At 44.4% G+C, this 26,579-nt stretch overlaps 1 protein-coding gene across 9 annotated transcripts in view; it reads left to right on the forward strand.

Moving 5' to 3' along the window:
• Window positions 1-8,477: 8,477 nt before the first annotated feature.
• The window catches only part of EPB41L2 (erythrocyte membrane protein band 4.1 like 2), an 81,141-nt gene continuing 63,039 nt past the window's right edge, over window positions 8,478-26,579 (forward strand). For 8 of the 9 annotated variants that reach the window (XM_082216063.1, XM_082216061.1, XM_082216068.1 and 5 more), the window contains exon 1: window positions 8,478-8,609. The gene's annotated coding sequence lies outside the window, so the exon portion shown is untranslated. The remainder of the gene's footprint in view (window positions 8,610-26,579) is intronic. The other variant, XM_082216062.1, reaches the window with a different exon arrangement.

Consider the following 26,579-nt stretch of genomic DNA (forward strand, 5'->3'; position numbering starts at 1 on the left):
TCTTAAAGCAAGGCGAGCTGCCTTACATATAAAATATCAGCCATCGTTCTTCACAGCAACTGACCCAGTCATTCCAGGCTGATTTAGTGAAGTTATTTAAATATGTAGCAGTGTAAGCAGACCCCTAAGCCAAGCTAATGTGCGCAACATCGATTGGGAAGCAGATAATGGTGTTAATGCAGGCACCGAAGGACAAGCAGCTTCTAAGCCTGTGCTGTACTTTCCGTCATACAAGCTGCTCAGAATAATATGTGCAGTTACAGAATCAGGAAACCTCTTTAAGTGTTAGGTGTGTGTGTGTATCCTTTCTTCGCTTACCTGAGAGTAAGTCCCATTGAACTCAAATGGGTTCACATCTGAGTAGACATATATAGAATCATGATGTTAATGTTACTACTCTTAGCCTTCCTGATCTGTGTACATGCGGGGGGGAATGAACATTCAAATGCTGCAAAGTAGGTATTTCCCCTAAAATAAAAGTCTGCATATGATGTAATGTGATGATGCTTCGGTGTTGGATTTTTCCCCATGTGTATGTATAAATCCAAGAGTCCTTCGTTTTCCCTCCACAGTTAGGGACAGAGACTATTTTCAACAATAGCCTATACTTTGCTTCCATCCAATAATAATGGGGCTCAAAATGGAAGGGGGAAATTTAAAAAAAGAAAAGAAAATGAGAGGTTTTGCAAATAAACAACCCTTTTCAAAACAACCAGTGTTTGTGTGTGTTGTAGGATGGTGGGAAAAATGGCCGATCTGGATTCTGAACTATTAGTTGAAAAATGGCTGTCAGCAAATGGCTGCAGTCCTTTATACACTTACCTGAGAGTAAATCATACTGATCTCCTTATGACTTACTATGAAGTACATATGAGGTCACGCACAACCATTCACCATGCTTAAAACCATTCACCATGCTTAAAACGAGTAACTATTTGCTCATAGCACTTGAAGTGTCACATACCCTTGATTCTGTATTAGTTATGATATACAGTGGTACCTTGGTTTTTGAACGGAAGCTGTTCCTGAAGACCGTTTGAGTTCCGAAATGTTCGAAAACCAAGGCACAAAGGGTGGTCTGCAAATGTAGTTGAGAAAATTGTGAAACACTCAGTGGAAGCTGTTCTGAGGTGCAAAAACAGAAGCATTTACTTCTGGATTTTTGGCTTTTGAGTTCCGAAATGTTCGTCGACGGAGACGTTCAAAATCCGAGGTACCGCTGTATGTAATTATATATTATATAGTCTTAGAATAATAAGAGTTAGAAGGGATCATAGTCATAGAGTTAGAAGGTCATCGAGGCCAACTCCTTGCAAAGCAGGAATCCTTTTGCCCAACGTGGGGCTTGAACTCATGAACTTAAGTTTAAGAGTCTCATGCTCTACCGACTGAGCTATCTTGCTGAGTGTTATACGTACATATAATAAGTACATACAGCTGTTACGTTAGGGGGGGAAAATACTTGCAGGATTATGGTGTATTTCACACAACAATTTCAAATCATTTGCTGTAAAAAAGGTAAGGAAGCATGGTTTTTGTAAAACAGCAACCCTAAGGCTTTGGGTCTTCAAGTGGGACAACCACATATAAATATATGGTAAAAAATTAAGAAATGGGTCCCCAGATGCATGTTTGGGGTCAATTTGAGTCCTGGGTACGAAAATATTGAAACGTTGGCCCTGAACCCCAACTTTGAGAATAAACCTTTTCAATACAAGCTTGTAACATTAACAGCTATCAAATTAGATAACAAAACCTTGCTGCCGTAAAGCAACAATAAAGAACCAACAAGAATAAAAGGAGTAATAGCTGTAATATCCATGCAAACATTAACTAGCAATAACAATAACTCAGGAAAATAGGACTGGTTTTATGTGATGCCTAAAAGTTAACAAAGCAGGCATCAAACAATTGACTTCTGGGAAACGATTCCAAAATGTGCAGGTTTTGGGGAGACCATCTTTGTTCAGCAGGTGGGATGGGGCAGAGAAATTGGCATCTATTGAAGATTTTAAAGAGTAGGTAAGCTAATATGGTAGCTGGAAGCTCTTCAAAATGTTGGTTGCAGGGAGCTATAGGGTTGGCAATGTGGTACTGCAAATAGTGTGAAGTACTGTACTTTTCCGTCTATTAGACACCCCCATGTGTAAGACAGCCCCTATTTTGGGGGACTCAGTTTTAAGAAAATGAGGGGAGATGGCCCAGAGTTGTTGAGCCTCTCCCCCCATGCTGCTGTGCGCGGGAAATGACCCAGGGAGTGCTTCCTGCACGCAGTGGCATCGGGGGAAGCTGTGCGCCACCAGCCAGAACCCCCAGATTGCTCCCTGCGCGCAACAGCATCTTCCCCTCCATGCCACTATCCGTGTATTGGATGACTCCAGCTTTTTGACATGATTTTTGTGTCAAAAAACCTCATCCAATACACGAAAAAATACAGTATTTAATTGTTAATTTTTATTTTGTGGTATTGTTTTATGAGCCTTGTTGACAGAACTGCTTTAAGTGGTGGTCCACCATTTTATTGCAATTTGATTTGGTGACTATTCTGGGTGTCTGTAAAAGAAAAAAGCAAACTCTTAAAACAGGACAAAAATGGAAACTTTTTTCCCTTTTAAAATGCCTTTGATTTCCATACACTCCCTCCAATCCTGTGGAATATTATGACGGTTAACAACTTGGACTTCAATACATGGGTAAGAATAGGATGGAATTTCTAACATCAAGACACCCTGCCATCTGTTTCTCTTTTAAGAAAAAACCCTCTCTCCACAAATCGGCTCTTTTCAGCTTTGCTGGGAGAAAGCCCTGTATCATATGACCCGTTTTAAAAACCACTTACACAGGCTTTACAAGTCAAAACAGCACCTTGAACTTCTCGTGCACAATTTACTAGCATCCAACACTGCCATGAGCAATGCTTAATAGCTACAAATGCTCATTTGTTGCTGTCATAATACGAGTACAGCTATTAATAATAATTAGCTGTGTGGAAATGGGAAGGAGTGCCATAAAGACAGTCACATTTGACCCAGGGTTGCCCAAAAATTTTCCGAGGCCTGAGAGAAAAACGGAAGAGTGGGTTGCATGACTGAGATAGAACTGTATATGACAATAGAGGCAAATTGTGGCTGGGAGCCATGGGAACGGCTGGGCTAGACTCCGTATCAAGAAGCAATTCACTTTGCTCAGTTATAGTTAATGGGATGTCAGCCCCAGGCTGGTGAAGCCCAGGGAGCAAAAGTACAGGTCACCATGGCCTAGCAAGAGAGGTGGATGCTCAAAAGGAGAGAGAGGGCCAAAATGTGTGTAATGCTAAACGTGTAGCATGCAACTGCATTTATTTATTTATTTAAGAGTAGGTGTGGACTGCCAGCACACAGGGAGGGGTCATGATCCAGATGAAAATCCCACCCAGCTATTGGGATGAAAAAGAAATAAAACTCCCACTGGAACTGGAGGGAACTTCACCCCAATTCCTCGTGAACCCCACAGGGGGAAAGCCACAGAACAACTGGTGGAGCTGGGAAAAGACACACTGAGGATCTTGTATTCGTCTAGTAAAATAGTACTTGTCTGCTCACCCTTCATATCTTCAGCCTGTATGGTTGGTTAATGGAGGGCATCGGTTCTCTGATGCCAATGCCTATCTAAGCCCAGGCAGAGGTTGCTTGACCCAGTATAAGAAACAAAAGAAGGAATCTGGTCTTGTGAAAGGGAAGCACACCTTTCGCTGTGTAAGCAGACAGCTTGCCCTACCAGGTTCGGAACCATTAAAAAGGTTGTTGCTGGATAGAAGCTGGCGGGAATTGGTAGTCCAAAGCGTTGGAAGGGTACTAGTTTGGTGAAGGATAAAGCACGGCATACAATCCAGCTGCTTAAGAAAATTTAAAACAAAACCCAGAGGTATAAATATAGGGCTGTATTCAACAAAGTTTTACTCATAGTATACCTATGGAAATTAATGAATCTAAGTTAGTGACGTTCATTAATTTCAGTGGGTCTACCCTCCATTTAGTTGAACACCACCGTTAGACTTTTTTTTAAAAAAAAATCCATTAAAAACCTAATAGTTTCAAAAAATAATAGAATTTCATAGCTCAAGGACGTTTGGAATTATTATTCCCATTTTGTCCACCCTGAAAACTCAAGAACAAAGCCACACTGGATTCAAACAAAATGTGTCCAGATAACAATTTCATAGAGCTACAGCTTAAATGTTTTCTTGTGGTGTGCATTGTGAGGAAAGAGCATTCACCAGAAACTCCCTTTACAGCTCATAAATTCCTCATTTTTGAAGCATAAATGAGACCCGTGGAAGAGAATGGAGACAGCATTGTCATTTAAACCAACAACGCTGACAGCTAGACTGTTTACTTTTCTGCTGTGGTTCTTTTTCCCCTTTACATAAGCCAGGGGTCACAGTCGCAGCCTAGCCAAACAGCCTAAAAAACACAAGGAAAGGGAGTAAAAATCGGCTGTTGGATGTAGAAGCACAATTGAAGCCCAGGACTCTTTGCACACTGTTAAGGAGGACAGTTGGTTGAGGAAAGAGAGGGAAGAGAATTGTAAAGATGCTTCCTTTTCTTTCTGGCCTTGCCTAATCCAGGAAAAACATCTTGCTTTTGTCACTATGCTTGGGAGATTTAATTGAAAGAAGGGTCCCCCAGCTCCAGTTGTTTATAACCCTACGCCAATTAAACTTGCTCAGGCTGATGCTGTTAAAAACATCAGCAGCTGCAGCAGCGCAGCACAGCAAAGCAGCTATAAGAGGAAAAGATCAGGGTGGGACTTTTCTCCTTTCATACCTTCAAAAGTTCATGATCGCTGAAGGAGAAATAGCTGCTTCTGCTGCTTCTGGAGACAATCAGGGCCAGAGCTGTAGAACATTCCTGCCATTTTTCCTGAGCTTCTTCAAGCTCTGGGGAAAACAGAAATGTGGAGACAAAATACATAGGCTATGTTGACACAACCACAAGTGCAAACTGTGCCAAGTATTACTGTAGGAGGCCCATTCAGAAGTAATCACTTTACTCTTCTTTAATTCAAAAGACACAGTTGTGCTCAAAGTAGGATTAATGTGCAGAGCACAGCACTTAATTCAGTTTCAAGGCCAACTGTGAGAAATGACATGTAGCTTTGGAGGGTACACCATGATATCCCATCAGCCACGGGTAAGATGAAACGGAAGGTTGTTGCACTCAGGCTCTGCTTGTGGGTTTCTCATATGCATGTAGATCCAGTAGGGCTCTTCTTATGTTCTTTTGGCACTTCTTGCGAGTAGAACTGCAGTCCTTTCTTCCCATTCTGGATCTGACATTTCCTTGGCAAATGGGCTGCTTATAGGTTTCTTCTGCTTTATCTACCAGAAGACTGGAGCATCTGGGTGATGCTCCAGAGCTTGTACCTATAGGCATCATTTGCTGATCTCCTTGGCCACTGGAGACCTTGCAATCATTGGGCAATAATATGTGCTGTTCCTTGGAATGCACCTGCCTCCAGCCATGAAGGCATAGCATATCCATCATGGCTAGCAACCTTATTCTTCATTCATTTTTCCAATCCTTTTTTTTAAAGCCATCCAAGTTGGTGGCCATCACTGCCTCCTGTGGGAGCAGGTTTCATAGTTTAACTATGTGCTACGTAAATAAATACTTTATCTTCTGAATTCTCTGCATTTCCTTAAAAGGAACAATTCCTTTAGGCCACTGATGGTCCCCTTCAGGAACCAACAGCATGAGCGTCCTATTAGCCCAGCCGTCTTTTTCCTAGGATCAGCCTGCCCATTAGTGAAATGATGACAGAACAAAATATTGCTCCAGGTGAAAAAGATAAGCTCAGTTTTCATGTTTTGCTGAGGTTATAATCTCAGAGAAGTAAATTGGCATTAAGCAGTGTGCCCTAATCTATAGTTACAGCTAAAACATTAACTTGGTTCAGCAAAGGTGTTTGCTGACAAGTAAGGTAAAGAAGTTTGAAAGCACATCAAAGTGCAAGTAGATAAATAGGTACCACTCTGGAGGGAAGGTAAACAGCGTTTCCATGTGCTGCTCTGGTTTCGCCAGAAGCGGCTTAGTCATGCTGGCCACATGACCCAGAAAAAACTGTCTGCGGACAAACACCAGCTCCCTCGGCCAGTAAAGCGAGATGAGCGCCGCAACCCCAGAGTCATCCGCGACTGGACTTAACGGTCTGGGGTCCCTTTACCTTTAAGATATGGTTATATTTCATGGAGTAGGTAAAGACAAAGTGAAATGCAAGCAAGGTTCTATGAAGGTCAATTTTCTTGAAACTACACAGAAACATGGGGAAAGACAACCTGTTCCTATCAGCCAGAGGATAAACTGTTCTTGGAGCTTCCAGTGTCTGCAGTGTGAATTCTACAACTATAAAGTGCTCTGTGACTGCAAAAGTGAAGGGAAAGCAACCTGGTGATAGCGAGTCCAGAGGACCAAGAATTGTTAAAAGCTGCATTCCTGCTTCACAGATAGAACTTTTCTCAAGCTTTTCCTAGCTGATATCTGCTCTTTTGGACTCAGCATATCACATCCTGTTTTTAATCTCCCTTCCCTTTCCCATAACACTCATCTGATTTAGACTGTGAATTGGAAGGCAGGGGCTGTCTGAAATATTATCACCTTTGTATAGAATGTAGTGCTTAAAAACAGTTAATATTAAATTGTATTTCATTATTCCCTGACCTCCTGGTTGGGATTCTGGAGGTCACCAATGAAGCTATCCCTCCATCTTTTGGATTGACGTGCATACATGATGACTTGCATGATGAATTTGTTTTAACCTGTGGCACCACTGAATGTTTGGGCCAGTGTTTCCCAACCTTTTTTGGGCAAAGGCACACTTGTTTCATGAAAAAAATCTCGAGGCACACCACCATGCCAGATGGGGAAAGGTCACTTTTTACTTATGTAAAAAAAAATTAAAAAATAGTAACAGCATAGAAGGTAATGGTTAGGCTAGCATCCCTCTTCCAAATATGCTAGGTTTTTATTTGCAGGGACTGTTCTACATGGGAAAGCATTCAGCACTGTCATTCTCCCATCTGCCATCTGAATTGGTACTATTCTGGGTCAACTTACTCTGCTGCATGTGTAGATGAAAATGGCACCAAGTGTGAGGGAGGGGGCAGAACAGGTTTCAGATACAGGATATTAAGCATACACGTACTTCAGATTGAACTGGTTGCTTGCTTTGCAAGTTTTCATTTCCCAAATGACTGCCTTGGCAAGCGCAATACCTACCAGGCTCAACGCCACTTCCCGCGCTCTCAAGGACCCGGGAGGAGGAAGGCGTGAAGGCAATCCCGAAGGCGCGAAAACCTCGCGCATGCACAGGCCTTCCGCCTGCGACAGCCCAGTAGGCCGGCCGAAGCGAGCGGCGATGGGATGTGGGAGGGAGCTCGCTCGCCGCCCCGCGTATGCCTATGTGGGGCACGTTACAGCCCCGTGACGTCAGCGCCACACAGGCAGCCAGGCAGGCAGGCAGACGGCGAGAGCCCCGCGCTGGGCGGCCTCTCCTCGCCGCCGCCGCCCCGCCTCTCGCCGCCCGACTCGTCCGCCTCCCTCCCACGGCACACTAGGCAACGTCTCGCGGCACACTAGTGTGCCGCGGAACACCGGTTGGGAAACACTGGTTTGGGCTGCTATGTTATATAAAACAACACTCTATTAAAATAGAATCTTAAACATCCCCTGCACTGCTGATGGTTTGTCCTCATCTCGGACTGGATTCCAGCCTGAAATCCTAGGCACTGCTGTTCACTCAGCAGCTCTGCTAAATTTAATTAGCCTTAAATATGTCTAAGATTGCAGGCTTACATAAAAGTAAGTCCAGCAAATAGACCTCAGAGAGATGTACAATAACCACAATAAAAGCAAAACACAAACCATCATAAACCCGAAAAGTGAACAGTAGCGATCATAAAAGAATAAAAACTGCAGGTCAACAAAAGGCAGCTCCTTCAAAATGCCAGGCAAGCAAGAAATCCTTAACCTGTAACATGATGGATCACATAAACGACACAGGAAGCCTTTTACTTCCGTCTGCGGCTTTTCTTTAATGCGAAACGTATTTCTAGCACCGCTAAAAATGCACTGATTTCACATGCACCAAACCAATCCCTGCCCATATCAGAGCGCACAGTTGTTTTTCTTTTCTTTTCATTTCTTTTCCTGGGCCAACAAAAAAAAAGGGGGGACCGCGAGCGAAGGAGCGCGAAGGCGGGGCAGCTCGGAACTACAAGCCGCCTGAAGACCATTGTGGGCGTGGCTAGAAAGAAGCGGGACGAAGGGAGGGTGGCTGAGCAAGAGAAACAGAGGCCGCCGATTGATGGGCAGAGCGCGAGAGGGGAGGAAAAACACAACACCCAAGAGGGAATAGGTGGGGCTGGCCGTCGTTCTGGAGCCTGCGATTGGCCGAGGGTCAAAACCGGGGGCGGGGCTGCAGGCGGAGGCCGGGACGCGGGGAGGGGGGCTGGAGCCGCGCTGACGGCCTTGGCCAGGGAATTTCAATTTCGAATGAGGCTGAGGGAGGCGGTGGCGCAGCGGCCAGACGGGGAAGCGAGAGGCAGGAGGAGGAGGAAGCCCGCGGAGGAGGTAGGAAAGCCCTACAGGCGCCGCCGGCAAAGTTGGTGCGGGACGTAGCAGCGCTGGGTTGTTTTTGGCGGGCTTCGCTGTCGTAACAGAGAGCGAATGAGGCGGCGCTGGGGAGCCGCCGCCGCCGCTTCCCTTCCTCTCCTCGGCTGCGAGCGAGCGAAAGGGACGCGGAGTGAGCCTGAGGGGGAAGTAGGCGAAGCGCAGCAGCCGCTCTCTTGACGGAGCCGGGTCCCTCTTCCCCCGTTTTCTCCTCATAGACACTCGGCCTGGCTTTTGCTCTGTCCCCCACCCACGAGCCGCCCTTTTCCCGGCCGCCGTTTGGCTTTCAGTTCCGGCGGAGTTGCTCCCCGGGGGGCGGCCGGCAGGGAGGCGGCGACGAGGGCGCGGGTTCCTGCTCTTCGCGCTCCGCCGCCTCCTCTCTGCCCCTGGTGACGTGGGGCTCCAGCTGGAGTCGCCTCGCGGTTGGAGTAGGTGGGAGGGGAATTTTTTTTGGGGGGGGGGGTTCAAGCCCTCTCTGCCTGCAGTCCCGGTAGGGAGGAGAGGCGGCGGCGAAGACGACGATAGCGCGGGTGGGGGGAAGAGCAGCTCTGAGGCGAAGATGCACGTCCGCTGGGGCTGCCGCCGCCGCCTTCCTCCTCGGGAAATCCGCTGCCCTCCCTCAGCGCGAGGGGAAGGGACTGTGGCGCTGAGGAGGGAGGAGGATGCAAAAGCAGAGCAGGGAGACGGCGCTGCACCGCGTGTTCCTGCCCCTCTCCAAAGCGCGGGGTGTGTGCAGCGTGTGGCATCCTGCCTAGCGGGGTTTGGGTGTGTGCGGGGCGGGAGAGGGAAGCCCTCTTTCCCTCCGCAGGTTTTTAATCCCAGCAGCGGCTTTCTCCTCCTTCCTGCCGAGGGTTCAGCTGAGCAGCCGCCCCCCCCCGGGAAGCCGTCAGTCTCCACCTTTTGTTCAAATTTCCCTCGTTTACATCACCTCCCACGCGCGCGCCACGACGCGGGAATGTGATCCGCGTGGGGGCGGGAATGAGTGCCAGGCTCTGGGATGCCGATTCCTGGCCGAGAGTCCCGACGTATTCGTTGTCCTGGAAGCCCCCTGCAGGCCGCCGGGACTGTTGTGACCTGCGTCGTAACGCGATGTGTTTATGTGTAGCCTCATCTCCCGTGTTTGCGGTGATTGGTGGGCGGGGAGCCCTGGCCCATTTAGTGGGAAGAACTAAAGCTCTTGCCGGTGGGTGATAGCTTTATCGGCACCAACTAAAAAGTCACAGCGTACTGATTTTGGTTTACCGAGAAAGGTTATTCAGAGCAAATGGGATGCGAAGCGAAGTAGCGAGTGGTGTGGGGAAAGTGGACATGATGAAAAAGCTTAAAATGGACGCAGGAGGTATTATGCAGACTTAATTAGATTAGAATGTGGTAGGTTGCAAATGGGTTGCATTAAAGCAGTGGTGTCCAAACTTTTTTCAAAGAGGGCCAGATTTGATGAAATGAGGGCCAACCAAGTTGTTGAGCTTTTATTAGGGTTGAAGTTGTTGAGTTTTTTACCCCAGGAAATAAACTGCCACAGGGGCTGGATGAAACTGACCTGCGGGCCAGATTAGGCCCCCCAAAACGATCTTTTGACATGCTTGCATTGAAGCCCGTTTACCCCTATTCCCTTTTGAAAACACCACAAACATCATGGTAACTCAAAGCTGTTCTAAAGACAGCATGCTCTAATTTTAAGGTGTGCTGAGTATGTTCATTGATCACTTGAAGCAAAATAGGGTGGAGTTAGGGCAGTGTTTCCCAACCGGTGTTCCTTCAAGTGGCGTCCTGGGCGAGGACAACATTTGACGGCCCCTCCCTCAAATATCCCTCATTTTCGCAATAATTCATTTTGGTACAGCTGCTTTTTCCAACGGATCTGTTCAGTGTTGTTATTTGCGCCCCTCTGCCGCCAGCAGCGTCCCAAATCCAGCGCTGCTCCCCTCCTTAGGATGCCAAGCACTCTGAATTGGGAAGTGGCCCCCTTGGGAAGAGGGAGGCTTGCCTCCAAGTAAAGATGAATATGAAAGTACCTTGTTTTTAAGGGCCTGCGGTGGTGGTGGCTGTTTAACATCCAAGGCTCACAACACAAAAACACAAAACTACATTACATGGGACAGTGGTACCTCGGGTAACTGAGGCTTCAGGTTACAGACTCCACTAACCCAGAAATATTACCTTGGGTTAAGAACTTTGCTTCAGGATGAGAACAGAAATCGTGCTCCAGCAGCAGTGGGAGGCCCCATTAGCCAAAGTGGTGTTAAGAAGATTTTCAGGTTAAGAACAGACCTCCAGAAGGAATTAAGTTCTTAACCCAAGGTACCACTGTATTTGTAACCTTTGTTTCTTAGGGAATGTGAGTGGGATTGGGCTGCATGAGGTGTGAGCTGCTTCAAATCTCACTTCATCCCACTACTACAAGAATATTTCTGGTGTTTGCTGGACCAAAGCGCCCATCACCCTCAACCTTGGGCTGCTGGTCCTTCCCCTGCTGTGAAGTTCTTCCAGGCACAAACCTCTGTTGTCCCTTGGCCCCAAGGCTGGTGGTTCACCCAAGTGAACTGTGACATTATTCTGGCCAGGAATGCAGTAGGTTATGGGCTCCCTTAAAAAGCAGAGTATTCTGTACCCCCTTAAAAAGATACAGAAGCTCTGATTTTCCTCCCCTCCCTGTTTGTGGGGGTTTCTTCTGGTCACCTTCTGTGTTAATAGTAATGTTATAATTGCCTCTGAGCAACTTAACTTGAAGTAGGGTGAGCCCCTTAGGTGGTAGAACTAGGAAAAGTTCACTACTGTATATTAATATTCTGGTACGCCATGTAAACTGAAATATTTTATTAAAAACCAATTTAGTAAAGTACAGTTGTATTTATTTAATACTTATATTTTAAGATGAAAATACCATACATGGAATGAATGTTAAGGAAATGAAGCATAGAAAATTTAACATTCTGATTTTAAGCAGAGCAGTGCATTCAATTTTTTTTATAATAATCTAAAAAAGTTAACTATAGCTTTGAAACTTCCCAGTTTGAATGGGGTTGTATCCATTCATTGTGTTGGGAATTAATTTTTGAAGTGATGTATTTCTGAAAATTGATTCCCCCCCCCCCGGCTACACAAGGTTTCCTACACCAGTGTTTTTCAACCACTGTTCCGCGGCACACTAGTGTGCCGTGAGATGTTGCCTGGTGTGCCATGGGAAAAATTTAAAAATTCGAAAGATTTTTTTTTTAAAAAAGTCGAATTTTCGATTGGGGCACCGTCCCCGGAGGGAGGCGGGCGAGTCGGGCGGCGAGAGGCGGGGCGTCGTCGTGACGCTGCACGCTGACGTTATGGGGCTGTGGTGTGCCTCGAGATTTTTTTCATGAAACAAGTGTGCCTTTGCCCAAAAAAGGTTGGGAAACACTGAGTTAGGGTGTATGCCCCCCTCAAGTATTATCTTTATATGGTAGAAACACTCCTCACACCTCCTTCAGTTTTAAGATTGCTGGATGGCTAAATTTGGTATTCTTCAATATACACATACACATATTGTGTTGGCCCATTATGACAAATCCAAAAGCTGTAATAGGGCTTTTACAATAGGGCTGTGACAATACTTGTTCATGTAAACAGTACCATTCCATTCAGCAATAGTAAGTTTCCATCTAATTCTAGAGGTGGAGTGGTAAAGTTTTCTCTGTTGTACATTTGAGGAAGAAGTCCACTTCATCTCCCACAAATTGGAAATGCTAAAAGGCTGTTTATAAAATACTATTAACTTCTGCTCACCATAACTCAAGTGCCCATGTGCTTTTTAGAATATGATTTGGCAACTATGGAAAGAATTCATTTCCACTTGTCTTAAGTGTCTGCCTAGCATAGCGTAGCCATATTCTCTTTTTAAAAATATTGGTCATGATAAGCTAAAAAATATGGATGTGATTTTGACATTTTGTTTTGTTTTGTTAGGTCTTTGAGGCTAGGATGCTCCAACATGTGAGGGTTAATTTTGGATAAAGAGTTTGAGATAAGAGTTGCATGTGGATTTGTTAAACTTGTAGCTTTGCTGGTGATCTGGATAGTATGATCTGTAAGTAAGAAGCTTTGTTTGGAGCTTGACAACAAAAGTGAGGCAGTTCTAAAGAGGCTAGTGCCACTTTCTAGAGAGGATGGTGGGAAAATGAATGTAACCTACTGGCAAGGAGTGCACTGTTACTTCTCTTTCTTGCCATCACCTGCTTATTACCTAGATCAGAAGCTGAGTGATTCCCACTGACTTATGAAGTCTACTGGGAGTAGGAGACTGCTAGTTAAAGTCTGCTGCTTGACATTTCTATTTGATCCCTCTCCTAGTTTCTCATGCAGTTTAGCCCAGTAGTGTAGCTCAAGTGGTTGAAGCAATGGTGTGTGTGTGTGTAACTAACAGCCTTTGGGTGTGTTTGGGAAGCAGTACAGAAATCAAATTGAGCAGTGTGTTTATTAAAAGCTGGAGGAGGAACCGTAAGTAGGTGAAATCAAAAGGAAAACACTAAATAATATTTTTGTATTTAATCCTATACTGTATTAGGAAAACCTAACATAGCAAAACTTATTCTTATGGTCATCTTTGCCCTGGGTAACCTCTGAAGTTGGTGGGAAGGCGAGGAAGAAAGTATGTGGGCATAATATCACTTTTTATGCAATTTGATTGTGGTGATAATGATTAACAGCTAGACTAAGGAAGGAGGGACTTAGACAAGGATGCTGGAGGTGACTAACACTCATTTTCCTCTAGAAGGTGAGAAGTGGGATAGAGATGACTGCCAGACATCACAATGCTGGTGCTTTAGATATTTGATAGGCATATGAAGCCTGCTATTCCGGTCAACTCCATGGAAGGAGTTGGGCGGGCTGTGAGAGGGGACTGTAGAAAAGATGATCTTAAAGAATTTCTGTGGGCAAAGTGCACTGCAGTTAAGAGGTGAAGCTTTTGCCCAGGAGGAGCAAATGGTATTTCATTTCAGAAGGTGGGCTTCTGAGAACCATGGACAGAACTAATGTCCCACCCCCTTTCCATCACAGTTTTCTACCCCACATTTATCTGCTGGTTCATGCTCTGTGGAATAGTCACTCTTGCTTATAAGTGCCTGAAGTTTCTGTTGTGGGTGCCTAGCAGAATGGTTTTTGGGTGATTATCTTTGTATATAGGCATTATGTGTTTAAAGGTGGATACCATAAATCAGGCTCTCCAAATAATTTTGTACTACAACTTCCACCATTCCCAGCCAGCATTCCCATGCTCATGGATGAAGGGTGTTGTAAGGCACAAACCTGAAGATACCACATTGGCTTTCCCTGCCAGAAATTAAGCTACATTTTCTGATCTTGAAAAATTAAGTTCTCCTATAAATCAATATAGATAAGGTTTGATAGGAGATAGCCTGTTTCCCTAGCTTCCTAGTGTCAGCAATACCACACTTCAGTTACTGTGCCATATTATATTATTTTAGTTTTTTCATTTCATTTCATTTACACTTGTATACCACCTCCCTTCTGTCATGGAACGCAAGGCACCTTACATGTTGTTCCCATCTGGTCATCCATCCAGGCATTGGCCTGGCCTAGATCTATTGATCATTAGTCACCATGCATTTCTGGGTAATAGTAGTTGTTTTGTGTCCATGTTCTTATTGCTCACACATTAAAAAAGTACAGAATAAACTATATTTGCCTTTGCTTGGTCTTGTTCATCTGTGTGTTTTCACTTTTCAGTTTTTGAGTTTAATCAGTGTAGGTAATATCTTCTGGAATGAATTGGTATGCACTGGAAAAAAGGTTGAAGTCTTAGCATAAACATTTCCAAAATTGCTCTGGAAAAGTTGTTAATTGTCAGGGGCATTATTCAGTGGATGGTCATGACAGTCGTACCAAAATGTACACATGCATTGCAGCATTGCTGTTCACATTGCTAGGAGCTGTTTTCCCTTTTTTCAGGTATATCTTGGAGCACAGTAGAAACCTGCAAAACTAGTGTGACCAGAGAATATGTGGAACAGAAAAAGGGATGTGTAGTTCAGAGAATGACAGTTTTACAATTATGTCCCTAATTATTTTAAAAGTTATTGACTGCATTCATAAGAGTAGTACATGTGTGTGTGCACCCATGTGCTAATGATAAATTGTGTGTTAATATATATCATAGAAAGGAAATTGAGTTTCTGATTGTGACTTTGAACTAACTTCTATGGTATTAGAGTTCTATGGTAAACATATTCAAAGATGTTTAATGTAAAAATGTGGGCCAAGAAGTACGTAAATAAACAAATGGGACTGCTAGGTCACAAATGAACCACCATAAACGTTACTACTCCCCCTTTCCCCAAGTTCTGTGCTTTGCACATACCTCAAAGCATTGCTTTTTTCTAGGGGTCTGCATACCCCTAAGCATTTTGTGAATCTAAGTTTGGCTTCATTAAAGGGCAGCATTTCAATATGAGTAGGAAAATGAGAGTACAATGGTACCTTGGTTAACATAGTCTTCAGGTAACATGCTCTTCAGGTAACAGACTCCGCTAACCCGGAAATAGTGCTTCAGGTTAAGAACTTTGCTTCAGGATGAGAACAGAAATCGTGCTCCAGTGGCGCTGCGGCAGCAGGAGGCCCCATTAGCTAAAGTGGTGCTTCAGGTTAAGAACAGTTTCAGGTTAAGCACCTCTGGAACGAATTAAGTACTTAACCCGAGGTACCACTGTATCCCTAAACACTTTTTTTTTTAGCAAAAAAGACATTGCCTCAAAGTAGGGAGAGTGCACATTCACACGTGGATAACCTGGAAGAGGGGAGTCCAGAGTCACTCACTATACTTTGAGATTTAGCTTCTGTAAATTTCTGTGTCAGTCACTGAATTATTAAGATTGTTCTCTTGTTTAGCAAAACCATGAGCAAAAACAGATTTTAAAGCCAGCACATCCCAGGAAAAACTAGGAAGTTTTGTTATTTTTTTCATAGCACAACTTTTGTTTCTCTTTTTTGAAGTTGTTCGGTGCCCTTTTGCAAATTCAAACACCCCCAACTATATTTACTAAAAGTGAAACAGTTTCAATGTGTTTAATGAATTATGGGTCATTGAGGTGTTTTTTTTTAAAAAAAGCCATTTATTAGTATGTCTAATTCTGACATACCCGTGGTTTCCATGCATAATAAAATAAATCTATTTACAGTCTTTATATTTAAGCACATTACCTAGGCAACAAGTGCCATGAAGCATCTAATTTACTATAAAATTATCCAGCTGATGACTCTGTGTACAATAAGAGTTATTGAACATAAGGCATGCTGCATACGTGGCAGTGTAGTGCTTCTGGAATGTGACCAATTGAATGTGACCTAGTGGCTCAGTTTCAGAGGCACTAAATTTCTAGCTGTAATTTAGGCTGTGATTTCTTTGAAGCCTAAAACATTAACTTCTTATGCATTACATGCTCAGATGGTATTTGAACACAGAAATATCAGAACGACAATGATTTAGACTGCAGTGCGATGTAGTTTCCCCCACTCCTTAAAAAACAAAGAGACTTGAAATATCTTTCTACTTGAGGCCCGCATTGTAATAAATATTTTTTTTTCAGTTAAGTAGCTTTGTTGTACTTCAGTTTGTTTAAAGTGAATACTTAATCATATCTCCTGGGACAAACGTAAGGTTCTGCACTTAGGCAGGAATAATCAGATGCACAAATATAGGATAGGAGACACCTGGCTTAGCACAGTACATGTGAAAAGGATCTAAGGCTCTTAGTAGACCATAAGCCTAACATGAGGCTACAGTGTTATGCAGCCGCAAAAAAAGAAAAAAGAAAAAGAAAAGAGGCTAATTCAATTCTAGGATGCAGCAGCAAAAGTGCAGTGCCCATATCCAGGAAAGTAATAGTACCAATCTAATCTGCCTTGGTTGGACCCCACCTGGAGCACTGTGTCCAGCTCTGAGCACCACAGCTTAAAAATGATATCGACAAGCTAGAATGTGTGTAGAAGAGGGCAACCAAGATGATTAAGGGTCTGGAAACCAAGCTTTATGAGGAACAGTTGAGGGAGCTGGGTGGGCTTAGCTTGGGGAAGAGAAGATAGAGTTGATATGTTAAATGTAAAGGACCCCTGACAGTTAGGTCCAGTCGCGAACGACTCTGGGGTTGTGGTTTTCATCTCGCTTTATTGGCCGAGGGAGCCAGCGTTTGTCCGCAGACAGTTTTTCCAGGTCATGTGGCCAGCATGACTAAGCTGCTTCTGGCAAAACCAGAGCAGCGCATGGAAACGCCGTTTACCTTCCCACCGGAGCGGTACCTATTTATCTACTTGCACTTTGACGTGCTTTCAAACCGCTAGGTTATCAGTCTTCAAATATCTGAAGTGCTTTCACATGTAAAATGGAGCAGGCTTGTTTTCTGCTGCTCCAGAGGGTAGCACCCAAACCAATGGATTCAAATTACAAGAAAGGAGTTTCTTACTAAACATTAGGAAAATTCTGACAGTAAGAGCTGTTTGACAGTGGAATATACTGCCTTGGAAGCGGGAAGTTTTTAAACAGCTGGATGGTCATCTCTTGGGGATTGTTTAGCTGTTATTCTTGCATTGCATTGGGTTCATTCCAACTCTATGATTCGATGAATCTCTACCATTTGGATTACTGTTTCAAATGAAAATGCTGCTTTGCTATTTAATTGGGAAAAACTCATGTTTCAGTGTTGAAATTGCGTTATTTAATAGAAATGAGTTATTTTTTCTCTGCAGATATTTTGCGTTAGATACTGAGTAGAATGAAAGGATACTTCGGCATTTTTTCTGTTTTGCTGCTTTGAGAAAAAAAAATTAGTAAAACTGATTTAAATTTGTTAAAATGAGTGATGAATATACAATCTGAGTCCATATAAGTTTGTTAGGAAGTCTCAAAGTGTGCATATGGAATATTTAAAAATGCTTCTCTTATAGTTAAAAAATGTGGCACACCCATTGTTTTCTGTTTTGCTACTGTGGAAATTTAGTCACAATAGGTTGTTTTACCCTTAAATAAATCCTTTTAATAAAAGCCACTTCATATTTTTGCATGACTTGGTGTTATTATCGTCTCTCTGGATATTTCTCATGAGCTTTGGGAAGAGAAAAAAGCTTATGTGCTTGTGATTTTTTACCTTTATGTTTTCATGTGCTCCAGGTAATGTTTAAAGTGGTTTATGTTTTGTAGACTTCAGTGCTGCTATCTTCCTATTTGAAAGCTTTATGCTTAGGGAGCAGTATTAAAATCACTTTGCTGTTTATGCGGGGGTAGCCTTTTTTCTTTGTGTTTTGGCTAATGCAGCATTAGTAAAGTCAATACTTTTAGAGTGCCTCACACTAGCACACTGATTTCAGTTTTTCAGGATCTACTTTGGGGGTAGGTGCCCACCGATTGCAATCAATTTTAGTTAATCTGTACTAAATGGTCCTCACTTTATGACTTCAAGTTGCTTAGCTGGATCAGACCTCCTAGTGGTGCAGGCATTAGGTGGTTTTGGTGGAAATTGGGGTATATATAAAATTGTCCTGCAACTTACATACCACGTAAAGTTATATATGTAGCAGTTTTATATATAACTGTTTGGAATTGCTTTAATATTTTCTTTATAAATTAGTAGTGAATGAATGCTATAAGAGATTTGTGTGTACCTCCTGATATGTATGAGAAGCAGCTTGAAAGAAAAATCATTATTAAATGAATTCTCACCCAACCCTTACTTTCTCAGCACTCCTTGTCTTTTGCAGTTAAGTCAAGTGGCAGTTTAGAAGTTGTTGGTGGTTTTTTTTTTAGATTTCTAAAATAGCAAGTACTAATGAATATTGGTATTCAGGTTCTGTGCTTTGTTGAAGTTGATTGTAGCAGAGTAAATGTGATGTAAATGTAATAAAATAGCATTTTCCTACATAGTTTCAGTAGATATGATAACATTTAAATCACCTTAAGTACAGTAATTTTATTTAACATGTGTTCTCTTCAGAAAGGGGGGGGGGTTCTGCTAAGAGTGTACTTGTTGTAACTTAGGCTGCAGCCCTATTCAGACTTATTCTGGAGCAAGTTCCACTGAACACTGTTTTAGGTAGCTTAAAAAAACAACCACCACCTGGTTGAGAGTGAGTAGATTAATGTCACCCAGTGTGTTTCATGTTTGTGTAGGGAACCTGAACTTTGGTCTCTCAACTCCAAATCTAGTAGGTATACATGCTATACTACAAGTTTTTGCATGATCCTTTCCCATTCTGTATGTACCATTGTGATAAAAGGAGAGTGTAATTTTAATCCCCACCCCCCATGGCTATGAAGCAGATAGACTCTGAATGCAAGGATAAAGCATGTTGCTTCAGGAAACAAAGCACTGGGTTTGCAATCCAACCTTTTGACTCTTCATGTGTTATCTAAACTGCAGCATCAGACAGTTGTCAGCATAGTGCTGTATGATCAGTATACTGTTCTCTTGTTTCCTGTCAATAGTTTTTTCGTTTCCTTTTACTTGCGTAAGTAGTTTTTTCTCAAACACTTGAGAAATGTTGTTAATGCATCATGATTATTTTTTATTTATTTTTACTGTTCAGTAAGTGTTGGAAGTAACAATGGATGTTGGACAGTGTATGTGCAAGTCTGAGAGCATCTAAAGAAACAACTTACTGATCAATTTGCATTTTGATATACAAAAATAAGGATACATTGCAAGATTTTGAATTGCAGGAGTGATATATTTTCTCATAGGTTTGCGAGAGATTGTGTTCTAAATATTTGCGGAGAAAAATGCTTGATTCTTAGATGGAAACAGTTTTGGTTCATCTCATTTCAAAGGTGTAATATATTATAAAATACATGGAAAAGTCTTGAAAATGCCTCGATATTGTATTATATATGAGAGCTTTAGAGTAACTACCAATGTATGGTTTCATTTTGCGGGAGCCCAGTGTTGAAAATACTATGGATGTTAATCTGTATGGTGTCCTGAGCCTCTTCCGCCATAAAGGCAAAATGCTGGAGTTAAATCAGGAGTTAACCACTTTAACTTAAAACACCTTCACTCCTTTCAGAACTCATGGGGACATGTTCGTATTTTGTTGATGGAATTGCTAACACTGTGGTCACTTTTGCTTCCCTTGGATCAAGGGTAGGAAATCTGTGGCCCTCCACATATAGCTGTGCCAGGTCGTTGATCAATGGCCATGCTAATAGGGGCTAATGAGAGTTGGAATCCAACAATATGATCTGAAAGGCCAAAGGCTGTTCAGCGCTGCTTTGGACAGATATCGGACAAAGAGCTATTAAAAACTGCAGCTCAACAGAACAAAAATCCAAGGACTGGAACTTTACTCGGGGAAGACATATGAAAACATGGACATGTGGTCAAACGACCTTGTATCACCCCCTAATACCACTTCTGAAAATACTGGAGCATACTTAAGTTCATTTTAAGCTACAATTGAAACATAATTTAAACTTTTGACCTAGCCAGGGGTCGGCAAACTATGGTCCAGGGACCGGCTGCAGCCCACCAGGCTCGTAAATCCGGCCCACAGACCCTGCCGCCCGCTTGGTCAGTCCCCGCATTGAGCTAAACTGACGCAGTGTTTCCTTGAAAAGAAGCCGTGGACACCTCGCTGTGCGGAGACTGACTTCTGCGACGCTGGCACTACTTCGGATTGGCTGCAGGAAGTTCCTCACTGCCCACGTGCTGAGGTAAACCCGGCGCGACCATGGATGGAGAGGCGGGTGTGGGGCGCACCATGGGCAACGTGACAGGCGCGTTGCAGGGCTTCAGCATGGCGCCCGGCTTGGCACTGCCAGTGGTGACGTGCTTGACGGCCACGCTGGAGCAGTTGGAGGGCAATTTGCAGCCTGCCTGCCGACCTGACCTCGGATGATGGGCCGCAGCGCATGGTGCGTGCTCTGGGCATGGGCCGATGGAGCAGCTGCTGCCCATCAACAACGCCAGTGAGTGGGCTCCTGAGCAAATGCAGAGTGCGTTCCTCCTCCAGGTCCGGAGGCAGCTGCGGGACCAGCTTCCATGGTATTTATATTTTTCAAAATATAGTCCGGCCCCCCACATGGTCTGAGGGACAGTGGACCGGACACCTGATAAAAAAGTTTGCTGACCCCTGGACCTAGCCATTGTGGCTAGTAGTCACTGATTAGTGCTATATTCTGCATCCACTGTTTGAGGCGTCATGTCTCAAATACCAGTTGCTGGGAATCGCAGGTGGGGCAGCTTGCAGTCTTTCCACAAGCATCTTGTTGGCCACTGTGAGAACAGGTGCTGGACAGACCATTGGATTGATTCAGGAGGCTCATCTTAAACTCTTATGTTTTTGGTATGTTCTTGATTTAAAATTTTGTAAGCAGTAGAAAGCTAGCCTTGTGTACAAAATATACTTCGAAAAACTCATGCTGTCTTCATAGAGTTCCTAAAGAAGCTTAAGAACTTAAAATGAAATCTGTCACACCATACTAGCCAAGCTGTAATATTCTTCATATCAATAGTCTACTTGAAGAATTCTCATTTACAGCCTGTTTCCCTATGTTGGATTTTGTCTCCTAGCCTTTTGTTTGGATTTCATGTTACTTTAGCACTGTTATTGAAAAATATATTTGTTTGGCTCTAAAGTCTAACTCTCAGCCTTCATTTGAGGCTTTTCTGTTGATAGTAGTAACGTTAGGAAGATGCAGCCAAACTGCAAGTCAGTAAAACGGCCTTGTGGGTAGGTTTATAAAAATTACTGGCCTGCATAATTTTTTACAAGCTTTTGTCCTCCTGCTGCAGTCCTCCTGCAGCAGCCAGCTACATTTTTCTTTTCTATCATCCTCGCACAACCAATCCACTTTAAAATTTTGACTTCTTGCAATTAGGAAAGTAACGGGAATGCACTGAAAAGTGTAGGGTGAAGAAATGATTAGTGGAAAGATCCATCTATCTGTCATGGTTGCTTTAGCTGAGATTCCTGCATTGCAGGGGGTTGGACTAGATGACCTTTGGGTCCTTTCCAACTCTATGATTCTGTGATATACAAGCACCTTGTATACAAATTAGGATGAATGCTCATTGTCATATAACTGCCCCCAAACAAAACATAATGAATTTTCAGTAAAGACTGCCCATAGTTTAACCTCCATGTAAGCTTTGTGCAAGCAAGTATGGATAATCAGGTAGTTTTGAGGAGTCCCACGCTGTGTGTTTTTTTTTGGGGGGGGAGAGAAATGGTGGGATATACATTTAATTTTTTTTAAAAAAAATATTAGCTCCATTTTCAGTAAGGTAAAGGTAAAGGTACCCCTGCCCTTACGGGCCAGTCTTGTCAGACTCTGGGTTGTGCGCTCATCTCACTCTAGAGGCCGGGAGCCGGCGCCGTCCGCAGACACTTCCAGGTCACGTGGCCAGTGTGACATCGCTGCTCTGGCGAGCCTGCACCAGCGCAGCACACGGAACGCCGTTTACCTTCCCGCTATAAAGCAGTACCTATTTATCTACTTGCACTTTAAGGCAGTGTTTCCCAACCTTTTTTGGGCAAAGGCACACTTGTTTGATGAAAAAAATCTCGAGGCACACCACCATTACAGCCCCGTGACGTCAGCGCGCAGCGTCACGCCGGAAGGGACGCACGAAAGTGTAAGTTTCAATTTTTTTTCCTCCCCCTTGCCGGGCGGGGAACCTCCAAGCTTTGGGGGTGGGGGGGAGGAGGCAGCAAAGCGAGGGACTGAGGGACTCCTCCAACGACAAGGGTTGGGGAAGAAGAGAAAGGGCTATTCCGCTCCAGTCACGGGAGGGGAATATGTACTGGCCCAACTGGTGTGCGGTCTTCGGAAAGCGGGGTGCGGGAAGGAAGCCTAGGCTCGGGGTCCACCGACCTCAGCGGAGAAAGGCAACAACCGGAGCCGATGACGAGCCGGCGCGTGCGTGCAGCGGCTGGCCTCGAGCTCGGGAAGCTGCGCGCGGCAATGTTGACGCGGGGCGCGCGAGAGCTTGGGGGCGGGGGGGGCGGGAGAGAGAGAGAAAGAGTTGGCAGCACGAGGCGCTGTTACTTATTGCACTGCGGACGCTGCCAGCAACTGCGGTGGTTGTGCGGCGGCCGCCGCCGCAGAACGTCCTCGTCAGTCAGCTGAGCTGCCTGGCGGCGTAGGGAGCCGAGGGGCAGGGCTTCCTTTCTGAAGGAGCTGAGGGTGGGGGTCCTCCGGCGCCTTCGGCGAAACGGCGCCGGCCCAGAGCGCTTCTAGGAGGCTGCCTTTGTGCGCGACGTAAAGCCCTCTTTCCCTCCCTCCAGCCCCGTGTCACCTGTGGAAAAGGGGGCTGGATCCAGTGACGCAACTCGGAAAACTGTTAGGGAAGCCAGAGCTGGAAAGTGAGTGGGAGGCGGCGGCGCCGCTTTAACCCACGTTTCCTTTTTGAAAGAGAAACTTAAGAAACTTACATGGTGTGTAAGTATGCAAGGACAGTCCAGTATTGGATGCTGAGAACCGGCTCACGACAGCCCTGCGCTACGACCCTTCTGTTAATCTCGCAGCAGGTTGCACGCGGGATCGTGGAGTGGTTTGGATCCCCCAAACTCAGAATCCGGAGTTGCAAAACGCCGCACCGGTTGCAGGAATGAAAGTCGCTTCAGTAGCGTTGTGCCCTCCCGGACCAGGGCAGAGTTTGCGCCCACAGAAAACGGCGCATTTTTAACGTCTTAACAAATCTCATTCTCACTCGAAATTAAAAGACTCAAATTAGAAAGATACATCTGCTTCGGGGATGGTTGCGCCTGATGCTCAGTAACAGGCAGGGTAAAATCCTGGGATTTCTCCATTGCTTTCTATGGGCTGTGCGCGCGAGGGCGTTTTTATAGGTTCCTGGGCACCGTCCATTTCCTCCTCGTGTCATTCTACCACATTTCCTATCTCTACTAACGGGCCCGGCAGATGGTAAGAAGATACCCTGCATTCCCACCTTGCCGCCTCTCTTGACTGACAGGAGCGCCGGGCGAATGGCCTCTCCGTTCCCCGCCCACTTCCCTCTGATCGACAGGAGCTCTCAGCCAACTCCCGTCGCCGTTTCCTGGGACATGAAATGGGTGCCGGTGGAGTTGAGGTGGGGGGGGGGGGAGAGAGAGAAAGAGAGATTAATCCTACCCCCGAGCCCCGCCTCTTGCCCGTGTGAGTGACAAGCCGACGAGTCAATGATTGCGCCTCATAGCCGAAAGGACCCGGCTCACCTATTGGCTGTGGCTGTGGGCGGGCTCGCAGCCGGAGCGGCTCCTCCCCTTTATGGTGGTTCTTTAACAGCAGGTAGGTAGGGAGGTGGTTTTCGGTGCCCTGGAGCGAGTGGGGGAGGCGAGTTCGTCCACCCTCCGGCGGCCTGAGGTGATTCCTGCCTCGGGGAATGGCGGCGGCGAGGGGCGGCGCCAGGGCTGGGGGTGAAGGGGGCTCCTTGGCCTTAGCGGGCTCCTTCCCTGCCTAGGGCAGTGTTTCCCAACCTTTTTTGGACTCGCCCGCCTCCCTCCAGGCAACATCTCGCGGCACACTAGTGTGCCGCGGAACACCGGTTGGGAAACACTGCTTTAAGGGTGCTTTCGAACTGCTAGGTGGGCAGGAGCTGGGACCGAAAGATGGGAGCTCACCCCGCCGCCGGGATTCGAACCGCCGACCATACGATCGGCAAGTCCTAGGCACTGTGGTTTTACCCACAGCGCCACCCGCGTCCCCAATTTTCAGTACTTCATAGCTAAAATGCTATGCCTTCTTAAATTAACCGTTCCCATTGCAACTCTAGGTTGTCTGATTTAAAGAAATGTTACTGCTTTTGCTTGAATTCCTGTCCTGTCACACATAAGCAAGGCATTACTGTTGATCAATGACTATCTAGATTCTGGATTTCATGGTATTGTGGAAGGAGAGGGACATTTTCTAAAGACTTACTCTCCTTCCTCAATATCTTGAAAGCAAAGCTTAACAATAAAGATAATTAATATTCAGAGTCTTAAGTGTGGTTTCTAACCATTCCTCATGTGATGGTTATGACTTGACATAAATTACCAAGATATCAGCAGTTTCTAAATTTAAAATTAAAGAGCAAGTCTGTAAATTGCTTGGATTCCTCATTAGTCACAAGGTCTTATTCTGAAATTCTCTGTAGGAAGAGAGCTGCTTTGTCATTGGATTCTAAGTTGTCTTGCTTATATATACTGTAGAAAAGCAACTCCCTGACCTTTTTACAATCAAATCGTTCTTAGCTGTTCCTAGTGCCAGTAAAGGGAAGAAGAAAGAATGCATTAGGAAGGGAAGCTTCATCTCCTCATCCTTGTGTACTGATGGGGGTATGGAGAGAGGAGGAAATGTGTCTGTTTGCTGTTCTTCGGGGTACAAATATTGTCCACTCCTGTTTACTAAATAATCAGAAAACTTTTCCGTAAAACTATTTGACTACTTTCATAATATTTTGGAATAACAAATGTCAAGTCCATGTACAATCATATGATGCTTTGTATTTATTGCAAAGTTATTGTAAATGTATATAAATGTGAACTTCAGTGTATCACTCTAATGTAACAAATTATTAATTAAATAAAACTGTTGATGGGGGCCAAATGGAAAAGGAGTTTTGTCAGGGCTTGAGGCTTATTTATGTAGCACTAAACTGGTTTAATGTGTCTGAATGCAACCTTTTGAATGATACCTGAAACACACCTGTATGCTCCTCTAGTTGTACCATCAGACGTCATGGCATTCCTCATTCTCATTTCTGCAGATGTCTTTAAGTAGTAATAGCCAAACTGTATCATCCTGTGTAATTTTTCCAGACAACATGCGTTAGCTTGCATCTCTTTCACTATGGAAAAGGGCAATCAATACAGTAGCAAAGTTTTGATGGGTAGTAGCAACTTGCTTATTTTTACCTAGATCTATAAATCTATTTATCTCTTTTTTTCTGAATGTTGCAATTAAATAGTTATTGCTTTGCTCCTGATCAGTTAGAGAAGAATAAACCGCTGCTCCAGTATTTTTGTAGTGTGGGTTTTTATTTGGTCTGTTCTTTCTGTTACTGTGTTTTCAGAATGGATTATCTGTTCAGATTCCATCAAGCTACAATGCTGATTATTCTTTTGAGTTCTGTAACCCTAGGATTTTAGAATGTGACCATAGGTAACAGCTGTCCTGGAATTAATTTTCTCTTTTAATAATATGACTTAATTCATGCTGCCTTTATATTGTGTATAATACAAGAGAACTGAGGATCTGGGTAGTAGTGTCATGCCCAAGATTAGCTTCAAATTCTTTCAACCTCAAAAACAAGAAGATGTAGTCTTCCTAAATGTGTCTCACTTCCAAGCAACTAAGGAAGTTACATGGTCACCACTCAAAGAAAGGAAGCCAGATTGCTTAATAGTTTGACTGCTTGGAGGAAATAATAATAATAATTTATTTATACCCCACCCATCTGGCTGGGTTTCTCCAGCCACTCTGGGCGGCTTTCAACAGAACATTAAAAACAGAGTGAAACTTCAAACATTAAAAACTTCCCTAAACAGGGCTACCTTCAGATGTCTTCTAAAAGTCGGATAGTTGTTTATTTCCTTGACATCTGATGGGAGGGTATTCCCCAGGGCGGGCACCACTACCGAGAAGGCCCTCTGCCTGGTTCCCTGTAACCTCACTTCTCACAGGGAGGGAACCACCAGAAGACCCTCGGAGCTGGACCTCAGTGTCTGGGCAGAACAATGGGGGTGGAGACACTCCTTCAGGTATACTGGGCCGAGGCAGATCCCATGCACATAAGAATCCTTAGACTTCCTCTCATCCTTAGAGTTGGAGATCACAGGGCAGCTGTTGGTATGATTTTCATCCACCTCTGCCAATTTAAAGGTGTGAGGAAGTCTAGGTGCTGATTATACTTGCTGTGATGAATGAAAATGTAGAAGTCTGCCTTATATCCACAGATATTCCCTGAAAAGGAA

This window comes from Podarcis vaucheri (genome assembly GCF_965113315.1).
Source record: "Podarcis vaucheri genome assembly, chromosome: 3".
Taxonomy (NCBI): domain Eukaryota; kingdom Metazoa; phylum Chordata; class Lepidosauria; order Squamata; family Lacertidae; genus Podarcis; species Podarcis vaucheri.